This window comes from Acanthochromis polyacanthus, chromosome 15 (genome assembly GCF_021347895.1).
Source record: "Acanthochromis polyacanthus isolate Apoly-LR-REF ecotype Palm Island chromosome 15, KAUST_Apoly_ChrSc, whole genome shotgun sequence".
NCBI classification, from domain to species: Eukaryota; Metazoa; Chordata; class Actinopteri; family Pomacentridae; genus Acanthochromis; species Acanthochromis polyacanthus.
Window position 1 is genome coordinate 20,803,070 of NC_067127.1, and position 12,215 is coordinate 20,815,284.

Genomic DNA, 12,215 nt, shown 5'->3' on the forward strand with positions numbered 1-12,215 from the left:
TGAATAAACCAATCAGAAAAAGGGATCAATCATCAATCCTAAACTTGAGCTTAACATGGATCCCCAAATGAATCAATATTTAGAGGATCTTCTGCATAACTTGAAGTCCATTATCCTTGTGATACTTTGCAAAGAAAACAAAATCAATGAGAGCCAGGGCTTATTTACTTCTTTTCCCTCGCATCCAAGCTTGAGTGCCATCCAAGTGTTCCCTGTCAACAATGTAGGGAATCAAGTCAAGACTTTGGGTTTTCAGTCAAGATGGCCATGGCATTCCTGCCATATTCCTGTCCTCTTTATTTGGACCAATCAACTGCTCAGTTGTACTTATCGGTCAGTTGACCAAGGGGTTTGTTTTGGTCAGTAATAATAGTTTGTGGTTTTAGTCATTTGGCTCTCTCTACAGTGTTCTACAATGCAGGCATTGTTTACACTTGGATGAGGCTGATAAACTCTTGCTTGTGTATTTACACAATCATAAATCACTCTGTAATGTATACACACTGCTCTTTTGTCCTGAAAGACATCAATCACCTGATCCCACTCAGGAACACAGAGACATAGAAGACATCAAGCTCTGTTTATGTGATGATGACGTATACTTCCTCTCCTGGTTACTGAGTAGATTTTACAGAACTTACTTGAAGAAGCAAAATACGCAGTGCTTAATAAATTTATTAGACCAACACCCAGTGCAAGTGTTTGCCACCGCTACCTCACTGACTTATTAAATGGATTGCTGTAAAAAAAAAAAAAGAAAAACATCAGTCCAAACAAGTCAGATTTGTACATTCTGAAACATTGAGTCTATTGTGTGTGAACAAGACATGAAACCAAAGGGACAGAGTTCAGGATGAGACTAACAGAGAATTAATTTATCACTACTAAGGTCAACGAAAATCATTGTTCAACTACCATTTAAGTAGGGCTGCAACTAACGACGCCCCGAGTAATCGTCTGAGCACGATACGGCATCAAAAGCGGAAGTCAGCGCGCAATGCAACAGAAATCACCGTCCGACCGGAGCGCGGAACACGGACGGACATCGGCGCTGCCTCGTGCATATATTATGTATGCACGATGCAGCGCCAATGTCCGCGATTAAATACAGCTGTATAGTAAACGCTGACATCCGTGTTTACGATAGGTCGCGGATGTCCGCGCTGTATCGTGCATACATAATATATGCACAATGCAGCGCCGATGTCTGTCCGTGTTCCGCGCTCCGGTCGGACGATGATTTCTGTTGCATTGCGCGCTCACTTCTGCTTTTGATGACTTATCGTGCTCAGACGATTACTCGAGGCGTCGTTAGTTGCAGCCCTACATTTAAGAGCCAGTTTTTTAACCTTGTCCTGAAAGTACAGGCACTATTAGCTTTCTGCACAACCTGGTTACAAAGTCCAACACATTACAGTCAGAATGTGGCTTTCATTACATCTTAAAACTTTGCTTCTCTCCCAGCACATTGCAGTCTGTAACCCTGACTTTACCTCCAAACTGTAAGGGGATACCTCAGTGACCATTACGAATCTCTTGTTCATTCCCCTAACCCACGAAGCCACACCCCAAATTTAGTTGTACACAAGTCAATTACCCATTCATCCCAAAAAGGACATATGTTATTTAGAACTTGTTAAGACTAAAAGTATGCAGGTCATTGTAACAAGCAAACCTGACAAATCAGGCTTTGGCTGCCAATGAAAACAAAGGCTCTGTGGAAGATTCTTGTCCTCAGGAAAGAATCTTTATTCTTGGCAGGATGCCTTGTTGAGATGTCATACTGAGTGAGAGGTGACACATACAGTATGTAGTTTTACGCTTCCAGCTATTCATATCATAGAGATGAGCACTACATGGGACGATGCGAATGTTGAATGCTCCTGATGAGCTTTCCAGCTATTGTATCCCTTTCCAATCATACCACCCCACAGATTAAGAAGTGTCTAAGCTTAGGCCCAGCAGGCTCCAAAGCTTGCAATTCAGTCATTGTTAGTCATGATTATATTTTCGGTTCATCTATCGCTCCTCCGTAGAAATTTGTTGGGAACTAATCTGGTCATCGAGTTTAGTCAGTCGTTGCACCGTTACTACAAGAGTGTGTTGGATATGTGATGTACAGAGTGGAATATGTTATACGTGAGTGTCACCCCACTCCAGCTGTCGGCCTGAACCGGCTCACAGGCTTTGCTGTATTATGACTGTCGCACAAAAGCCCATCCTCATAAAAGCCTAATAGGGGCATGTGGTGATTGCACGACATACCCAGACTGTTGATATAAGGCCCTCAGCCATATGCAATGTGTTTGGTCATTCATCTCTATCTACTCCAACCAGCATGTACGTACAATATGCATATTTTTAGGCCTGTCACTCTGTTTCACGGTCATGATAAACATTTGAAAGACAACAGACTCTGTGGCACCTTTGAGGCCTGAAGTGTCTCACATTCAGCTGCTCTACTTTTAGCAACTTACAAAGCTCATTTTTCACAGGCTACTCACAAACATGTCAAGCTCAGAATAATATTCAGTGCCCTTCAAGTAAAACATAGACAGCTATGACACTTAAGACGTGTCCAGAGTTTCAAAGGCTATGTTATCTGCACAAAGGTGAAGTTTTTATGATCCCAGAAAAGAATATTGGATCACTGAAATCCAAAGCGGGGCTGCACTGTGGTGTAGTGGTTAGCACTTTTGACTTGCAGCAAGAAGATCCCTGCTTCAAATCCCGGGGTGGGCCTGGGATCTTTCTGCATGGAGTTTGCATGTTCTCCCTGTGCATGCGTGGGTTTTCTCCGGGCACTCCGGCTTCCTCCCACAGTCCAAAAATATGCTGAGGTTAATTGGTTATTCTAAATTTCCCGTAGGTGTGAATGTGAGTGTGCTTGTTTGAAAGTATATGTGGACCTGTCCAGGGTGTCCCCTGCCTTCGCGTGAGTCAGCTGAGATAGGCTCCAGCCACCCCCTGCAACCCTAGTGAGGATAAAGCGGTGTATAGAGAATGGATGGATGAATGAAATCCAAAGCATTTGTCTTGGAGATCGAAGAAACATGCACGTACATGAAATGTCATTCTAGCCTTTTCATTATAGAATCTAATTTTGTCTGCCCTTAATTAGGCCCTATCACACCCGTGTCAAAGCCAGTTTGTGGGTTAGCAGTTATGCATAAGCCTAACCTAACCCTTTTTAACATCTTTATTGATTATCGACTACCATTAAAAAATGTACTTGTGTGGGACTAAAGAAGATGAACTCTAAATCTGTCGTGTTTCTATCTAGGTGTCAGAGTTCTCCCTTATCCATCACCTGGCCTTGTAAGTAGTCAAAAGCATGGCAGCCATGTCGACATAGTCATGGACATGCAGCTACTGCTGACTGGCAGGCACCAAGTGGGAACGGGGGAGGGTCCCCATAGCTGCCTTGTATACATCCCACAATTCACTGCAGCACAAAGCCAAGGCAAGGCCTGCTGAGATAAAACAACAAAAACTTATTTCATAGGAGAATTACCTATGTTAAAGCAGGTTTTTACAATAGTACATAGACAGTTCAGCTGATACATGGAGCAATAGGCATATATTAAAAACTGGTTGAACAGTCATTATGTGGATTGTTTTAATAAGTGATCAGTATGATTGTTGACTACAGAATGTTCTTTTTTTGTGTTACTAAGATTTTCTTGTTTTTCTTTTTGACATAGAAAAATTGATGGAAATGGTCATTAAAAGAAAAAAATAGCTCACTGGGAAATATGGCACTGGATGTTGTAACATAAATGCTTCTGGAATTACTTACAAATTACTGAAATGTAGAAATAACATTTCAGAAGAATAACTTAAAGTTGAAAGAAAAAGTTTGTTTTATTTTTCAGTTTTAAGGTTAAATCGCATATATTGTGGGAATGTATGTATACGGGGAAAGAGAGGGGAAGGAGGGACGGTTGGGATTGAGCAATGAAAGTGACAACGATGGTAAATCTGGTACATGCACTTCTCTAAATATGGGGGTATAAGTGTATGGCAGTGCTTCCAGGTGGTCTATCAGTTCAGGTGACTTGTTAGCCACCTGTCATTGCAAAATCCTGCTTCTTCCAGACTCCCATCCTGCCAGTTGTGGGACACAGAAAGTCACAAAATGCTGCAAAAGTGCCAGACCATCTGGCAGCGCAGAGTTGAAAGGCTTCCACACCTGCAGTGGCTAGACAATCTCCTCTGAAGCTTCAAGCAAACTGTCATCTTAACAGGCATTCACAGGCCATCACAGAGACAATTACCACCAAGTTAAACACATCCCATCGACAAGACCAATTAGCACTAATGTGTAGTGACGTGCACCTCCCCCTGTTTTCACAGGGCCTAACACACATTCACACATAAGGCCTGTATCCTTCTGTTCTCTGTCCACGTTCTATGCTAAGTGGGTTTATGTATTAAACAACTACAGCTCCCAGGAGTCTGACCAATAGACATGCTGGAACTGAAGCTGGTAAATACTGCTAATGTGCTAATTTTTTCTGTTGGATTCTATCATGAGGTGATGGCCATTCAGAGCAATACTACATTACATTTAACTCCGGCACAGAACCACCCATTGTGATATTTTAACTTTTCATCCATCCATTATCCTGCCTTATCCTGTAGGCCATCACTGTGCTAGTCTTGCTGATATTGGACAAAAGCTGGGGCATATCCTATTACTTGTCCATCACAAGGCTAACACAAAGAGACAACCATGCATGCTCACACCTACAGCCAGTTTAGAATCACAACTCAACCAAACATGAATGTCTTTGGATTGTGCATCCAGAAGAAACCCAGGCAGAGGGAGAACATGCACACTCCACAATAGTCCTCGCTCACCAACAGCTCACCCCTGAACCTTTCTGTTGTGAAGCGAGTGTTAATTTTATGTGAATGAGACAAAAACTACAGCTTACAAGAAAGGTGTTTTTTGACCTTAGAGAGATCTGTTAAAGTCTTCTTTGTGTCCTGTGATTTTTATGGAACAATCTTGGAGGCAAGATGTAGAAAAAGTTTAACTTTGTTATATGTGCAGAGAAAGCAGCTACGTACAGTTTTTCATGAAGAGTGGGCTTAGAGGTTTCTACATTAGGTGTGACAGTCCTTCCCATTGCTACTGTTAATTTCATAAGTGTAGGAGTCAACACACAGACAAATGCCCACAGACACTCCCTCTGTCTAAGTGATGGCTTAATGACTACCATCTGGAGGCTGCAGCAAAGAAACAGGTGTCTATAGACACTAAAGCGGACACTCAGACAAACTCATTTAGCTGATTTAGTTTTAGGGAGGCAACTGTGAGACGACAGAGTGTTTTTAGCTGCATAAATCTCCAGGAATTTTATGACAATTTTACAAGGTTGAACTAAGACAATAAGGCAAAAAGACAGTTAGTGCACTGCCTAGCCTCAGACAAATGTAATTGTTACTACAGCATAGGTTCAGTTCCCAGAGAGAACTAGAGAACAGAACAGTTAAACCGATATATTTTTTTGCATTTTGTTTCAGAACATTTTTGATCAGATGAAGCTGTCTTATCTGATTTGAGATTTAAGAATTTGTATCTGGACAGTTATATATACTTGCCCTTCATACATTTGTGGTTTCAAGATTTCTTTTATTAGAGCTGATTTAGTATAGGCTCTTTTTTTGAGGGATTTTATGGCTTGTGCCATAATAGATAGATAGATAGATGGATAGATAGATAGATGGATAGATGGATAGATGGATGGATAGATGGATAGATGGATAGATGGATGGATAGATGGATAGATGGATAGATGGATGATAGTGACAAATCAAAATGCAACTGATGCTCGTAATCGTTGTTGAATATCTGTCTTACCTTAGACAATGTTTTAACTGAGCTCCCTGCCTACTTTCACTTGCTCTTCTGACCCAACCATGAAGAGGAGTTGTCACCACTAACTACTGAAGCCAAAACAACTCAAAGATTTTCACACAATGCAATGTTCTGCAGGGAAACCTTGAGTCCTGGCATTCACATGGATGTTGCTTTAAGCCCTTTTCAACGTGCAATCCTTTCGATTAACATGATGGTAACTAAACAGGTTGGCTGCGTGTCTGAATGAACATCCTCCTGGTCGCTTATCCACAAAAGCCACTGTCACTGATGTTCAGCTGTGTTTATTCTAGGTGGTTTAATTGGAAAAGTAAATATAACATGTCCATCAGTTGGTCATATGCATAAATACGGGAACTTCTCTCCCTTTGTGCCAACCAGACAATTAAATGGCATGGCAATAACATGACAAAGATTCTGCACGGTTGAAGTGTGCAGAGGTGAAAAGCAAGCTTTAAACGTCTCTGCGAGGCCATTTGGAGGAGCAGCCATGCAACAACTCTGGGGGCATTGTTAAGCAGCTTGGAGCCAGAGAAAGAAACATACCACCTACTTAAACATTGCTGCAGATTAAGCACAAACTCCCATAGCAACAGCACTTTCAAATGGCAGCAGCCTCCCCCAGTAGGACAATAGCCTCTGCTCAGGAACTGGTTGAGGAACAAGACAAAGAGCCAAAGATGCTGGCCCAGCCTTCAAACTCCCTAGATCTTAATCCGATGAAATGGCAGGAATAAGAACAACATACAGAGGTCCCTTGATACAAACCACAGTACCCTAAAGATTTGCTACCGATATCCCAGTGTAAGGCACCATAGGACTCCCCAAGAAGTCCATGCTACAATGGGTGACAGCGGTCCACAAGACGGATCGACACAATATTAGCTTTTGTGTTAAATGGCAATGTCAATTCAGTCAGTAAAGGCCAATCCGTAGTTTCAGGATGTGGCTCTGTTTATTTTTCATTAGGGCCATAACAGTCTGCTATGTGGCCAGTTTCATTTTCCCTCATACTGATGATGCTGTAGAACCATATCAGTGATTATTCCTGAGGCACACTGGGCACAGTGTGGGAACATAGCACGGGATATCTGGAGAAATGAGGACTTCATCCTGTGTCTGGCTCCGTCAATGAAAGCATGTACAAACAAGTCAAAAGCCTGGCAACGACGACTTTAAATGAACTCTTCCAATGATGAATTATAAATGGAATCAAAGTGTGGATGACTGAGAATCTCCTCATGCAGTTACTCCTCATACTATACATTTGTTTTAAGCACCACTTAGAACAGAGGACAGTCACAGAATTCGGGCTGCACATGGACAGTCCACGTGGAACCTTTCGGGCTTCGGTGGTTGATGAGGTTTAAGTAATGGGTACCCTTGCAAATGTGGAAAGCATGAATTGGCCTTAAGAGAAAGGGTGGAACATGTAGGTGGGTGAATGAATGAAGAGGGGGGACTAACCTGGGGGACACAGACAATTGTGAGGTATGTCCCTCGCCTCCCGTGTCTTCGGTAGTCGTGCTGCAAGCTTCTGCACAAGAGAGGAAACAAAGAAAAAGTCAGAATTCATTAACATTTAAACACAATGTTGTTCCAAAGACGCACACAATATGCATTTTCTGGAACCACATGATGCAACCTCTGGTGTTGTGTCTATATACAGATAATCAAGAAAAACACATAGAAGGTGTCATCACAACTGAAAACAGTAGTAGTTTTAGCAAATATTGATTACATGTATTCAGCACTGAATACATGGATCGAAAATGTAAACCAGAAGCTAGCTGTACAGAGCACCAAATAGAGAAAAAGGGTTTGCTGGATAATACAATGAAGTTTACAACACGCAGACGGGTGTATTAGAGCAGTCTGCAGCCGATGAAGGGGATAGATGGAGAAATGTCAGGAAACAGCTGCTCTCTGACATTTCTGGTTTTTATGTTGGCATTCTCTGTACTGTGAATTAGCTAAATGAACTAACTGAAAGTTATTGTTAACCCTATGATCCCAGCACTACTAAATGCTATTGTGTGACCTAAGTAAATTAGAGCTTTATATATCACTCATATGATCAGGTTTACTTAAATCAAGTTATTTACAATTGTATTCCAATAAAAAGAATAAATGGTAAGTATATTATAAGTGATTCCGAGCAAGTCAGCTTGGTTGTCAGTTGGTCATTACATTAATTTAGCTTTGAATTATGCTTTTTGTGCACACAGACAGAGGAAAAGCTTAGAAAATTCACAGTTTTACATTTTGGCCTAGCCAGTGATACAAATGAAGAGATTGTTTGCTTTTGGATTAATGATCCACAACTATGTAGTGTCATTTTAAATTAGGGCCGTTTGACAGCAAATTTGCAGGGCGCTTTTTAGTAGCACAAGGGTGATAATAGTTTCATACATGTCCAATACAGTATTTTAATTTGAGATTGATTTTGACATTGACAGCCAAGAGTTACCACTTTGATATGTTCCATAGTTCAGAGCGCTTTTAGGATTTTCTTGGGAGTACATGTTCAAGCTCAACTTTTAAGCCACCTGGAAAACTTCATATGCAGATGAGAACGCTTTGAAATGCATCAGTCCCAAAACAACAGATTAAGTGGACCTTGAGTTCCTCACAAGCATACAACACCAGACGACTGAGGGGATTCAAAAAAGGTGCAGCAGTGTGATCACCGAACAAAAGGATGGAAGAGCTGTTTTACGGTAAAGCTGTCCTTAAAAGCATGTGGAGTTGTTGAGAAAAACGGCTGTGAGTTTCACACTCATGCTCAGATTAAAATTTATGGTGCTTACATGATGTGTTTAAAAAAGACTTGTTTTATTGCTTGACACAACCAACACCTTTTAGTCTTTCTCGAGGTATCAAAGTGTGACAGTTGACCTCATTAGATCAACAAATGACTGCCTGTCATCTGACCCTGAACAGAATACAAAACCATCCGAGTACATTCTCCACAGCATAGCGGTCAGTCCCACTGGTGGTGGTTACTAGCAGAGGAATGCCAGTAAGAGCTGTTTAGAGGCCTGCAACAGGTGCTGAAGGGGATGTTATGAAGGCACTGTCATTCCTAGCACTGCTGCGGCATTCTGGGTAGTGCCTGTTGCCTCAGTGTGCCCGTTAAGCTGAGTTCTGAGACGACAGCCAAGGATCCAACCAGGGATCATTAAGAGAAATTAGGCAACATAAGCATGTGTTCAGTGTCTGAACAAATCAGTAAAGTGGGAAAAGCATTGTGTTAGATGATTGCTTTGGAATTCCTGCGACCGGGCCAATCACAGGTCAAAGATGTCAAGGAAAGCAAATTGTCTGCTTTGAAATGTTACTGAATTTCTTGGCTCGGGTTAAATCCAATTCACAGACAAATTCCCACGCTGCTAGACAATAAACACTTTGTTTAAGTGTGCTGAGGCTGAATGACACCTTTGAGTAAAAATCGAGTTGTTTTTGTAACCTTGTTAATGTGCGTCCGACCATTTTCATATAGCTGGATGAGCACAATAAGCAGCCAACATAATGACTGAAACTCAAGAACACTCAAAACCAGATTCAGACATTAAGGCTTTATCTATCACCAGCCAAAGAAACCAGTCCTATCAATCTGCAAGGTGGGACTTTCTGTTTCATTGTTCTTGTAAAGAAGGAATTTCCACTTCCAACACGTATGACTGAATTACTCCAACTTTACGACTTGCCATTGGCGGGGTTTGAGCAGAGATGAAGGTCAGCTGGTGTACTGAGCTGCAGTAAGTAGGGAAATGTGAATGGAGAGAGAGACAAGGACATCATAGATGAATTTATTCTAGAGAAAGCAACAGTTTTAAGGCACACGGGATTTTTTTTTTTTTTAAACTCTTCAACTATGTAACTTTGATACAAAGATTTGAGTATTTACTGATGAAATGAATGAGCAGAGAGGCACTTTAAGAAGTAGCTTTGCAAACAAAGATACACAAAATGCAGATAAAACTGTGAGAACATGAGAACAACTGAAAATAAAAGCATGTTCTGCAGGTTTTTCTGTGAATGTTTTATTCCTTCAATATGGGTTCGCGATGAAACATGCCCCTAAAAAGCTAAGACTGCCTCAAAACAACAAAGGATTCCAAAGTTAAGTGCTCTCGTTATTCAAAACTCTCATGCGGAATCAATTGTCGGACTCTACTCTGAAGCAGCAAATTCCCTTAAACCACTTCATATTATTCATGAATACATCCAGGAATGTATTTGGTTGGTGTTGCCAGACCCCATTCACAACTGGAGAAGTCTTTAGCAGCATTAATCCAGAGAGCTGTGCAGCCACTTTTCACCTTCTCCACTTTATGGACCAGCCTGAGGCAGTAGAAGGGACGGACACATTCTCCAAACTACATGATGGAGATAATGAGTGGCGTTTCAGTCGAACTGTGGCAGTCAGTTCTTTACAAAAAAAAGAGCAACTGCAACCACATCAAAGAGTTAGGGTTATCAAAGTCTGCCAGAGGGAGAGAAATGTAATGACCATGCTTTAAAGACTGTCTTTAGTCTTAACCTCATGCCCTCATAAATACATTCTACTACTTTTTAATGAATGTGCAACCTAAATAATACGCTCTCTCTTCCTCTGTAAGAGACAATAACATGATAAATTGAGGTGAACTTCAACAAGCAGAGCCAAAGAGACAGCATTTAGCACAAAATTAGACTGGCAAGGAAGCAGTCAACACCAAAACAGCACTATGAAATAGCATTTCTTCACAATAGATTCATTCTTTTAAATGTTCAATTATACCATGAGTCATCTCTACATAAAGGGAATGTCATTTGAAGGCATTGCACACAAAATTTTAAATCAATACAGTTTGTTTTAGTGTAATTGTTTTTACACAGCACATACTGACTAGAGGTTATTAAAAGTGACTTTTTAAAAAACCCTCCATGTAGAAATCCTCACTATCTTAGTGAGAACTGTTCTATATAGCTATATGAATATTTCAGTTCAATCTGACTGAACACTTTACCTGCAAAAGGTAAGCTGCTGTTTTCAAGAGTGTATGACTGACGTCGCTCTGTAGGTTTGACAGAGTGATGAATAAAAGGGGTGACTATTGTGCTCATCAGGTCTTTGGCTCTGCCCAGCCAATCATATTACCTCTGCCAACAGCTGAACTATCTCCACATCCTAATCAGGATAGTCATACCGTGATTATGATGCATAGCATAAACACGTAGAGTCGCCGGGCCACACTTTATGTTCGGGAGACGGGTGTGTGTGAGTGAGTGTGGAGAGCTGCTCATCGTCTGCCTCCCCTCTCAACAAAGGCAACCTGATGCCAAAGTTTTTGATGTTGTTTTTAAATTCTATTTTTAAAGGATGACATGACCTTTTACTATCCCGTAGTGTGATTACATTAAGACCTGGCACTGCTGCTACACACACTTCCTGTTATGGTGTTCTCAGGCTGGGCTTTCACTTCACTTCAATTCACTTTTTTCTTTTTATGTTCTATGGAAAACTAAACGGAAAGGAGAAATTGCAATTACATTCTTCCATCTAGCTGCAGATGGTATAAAAAAAATTTAAACAAATTATTGGCTATTATTTTGAGATGTTGAAGTAAAATTAAAGTAAATTATTATTATTATTTAGCATTTATTTAATCAGGTTTGTCCCACTGAGATCAGAGAGCTTCTGTACAAGGGAGACTTGGCCAAGAGGGCAGCAGCATATTCACATTAAAAACAGCAAACAATAGATAAAATTAACAACATTAAAGCTTACTCACATGTAGCACTTGCACACAGACAAGGTCAACTGTAATGATTTCACCAGAGCTTAAAACTCATTCAGCTTAACAAAGGCTTGAAGTTGAAGTTTAGATTGTAATTTATTCCAAGCATTCGGTGCTGAAAACTTGAAAGCTTTCTTGCCCAGTTCAGGTCGTAGTTTGGGGACAACAAATTGCAGAGTATCCATAGATCAAAGATTGTGACTTCCATTTTTCCTTGTTAAAAGACAAGACAAATAGGAAGGAACAATAGTTTTAATATAGAGAGGCAAACTATTGAGAATGCACAGGGTGTGCACGTGTTTTGTGGATAGAAGTAATCACATATAAATACAAAAATATATATATTCTAATAATAAATTTGTTTATAAAGCACCCTTAAGAACAGCGCTAACAATGTGCTTTGACAGTCAAAACATGCAACCGCAGACAATCAAGCAAGACAGAAGGAGACAAGGCAGAGCAGTCAAATACAATAAATAGTAAAAATGATAATAAGGTAAATAAATAATTAGCTGGATTAGCATGCATATCAAACAAAGGAA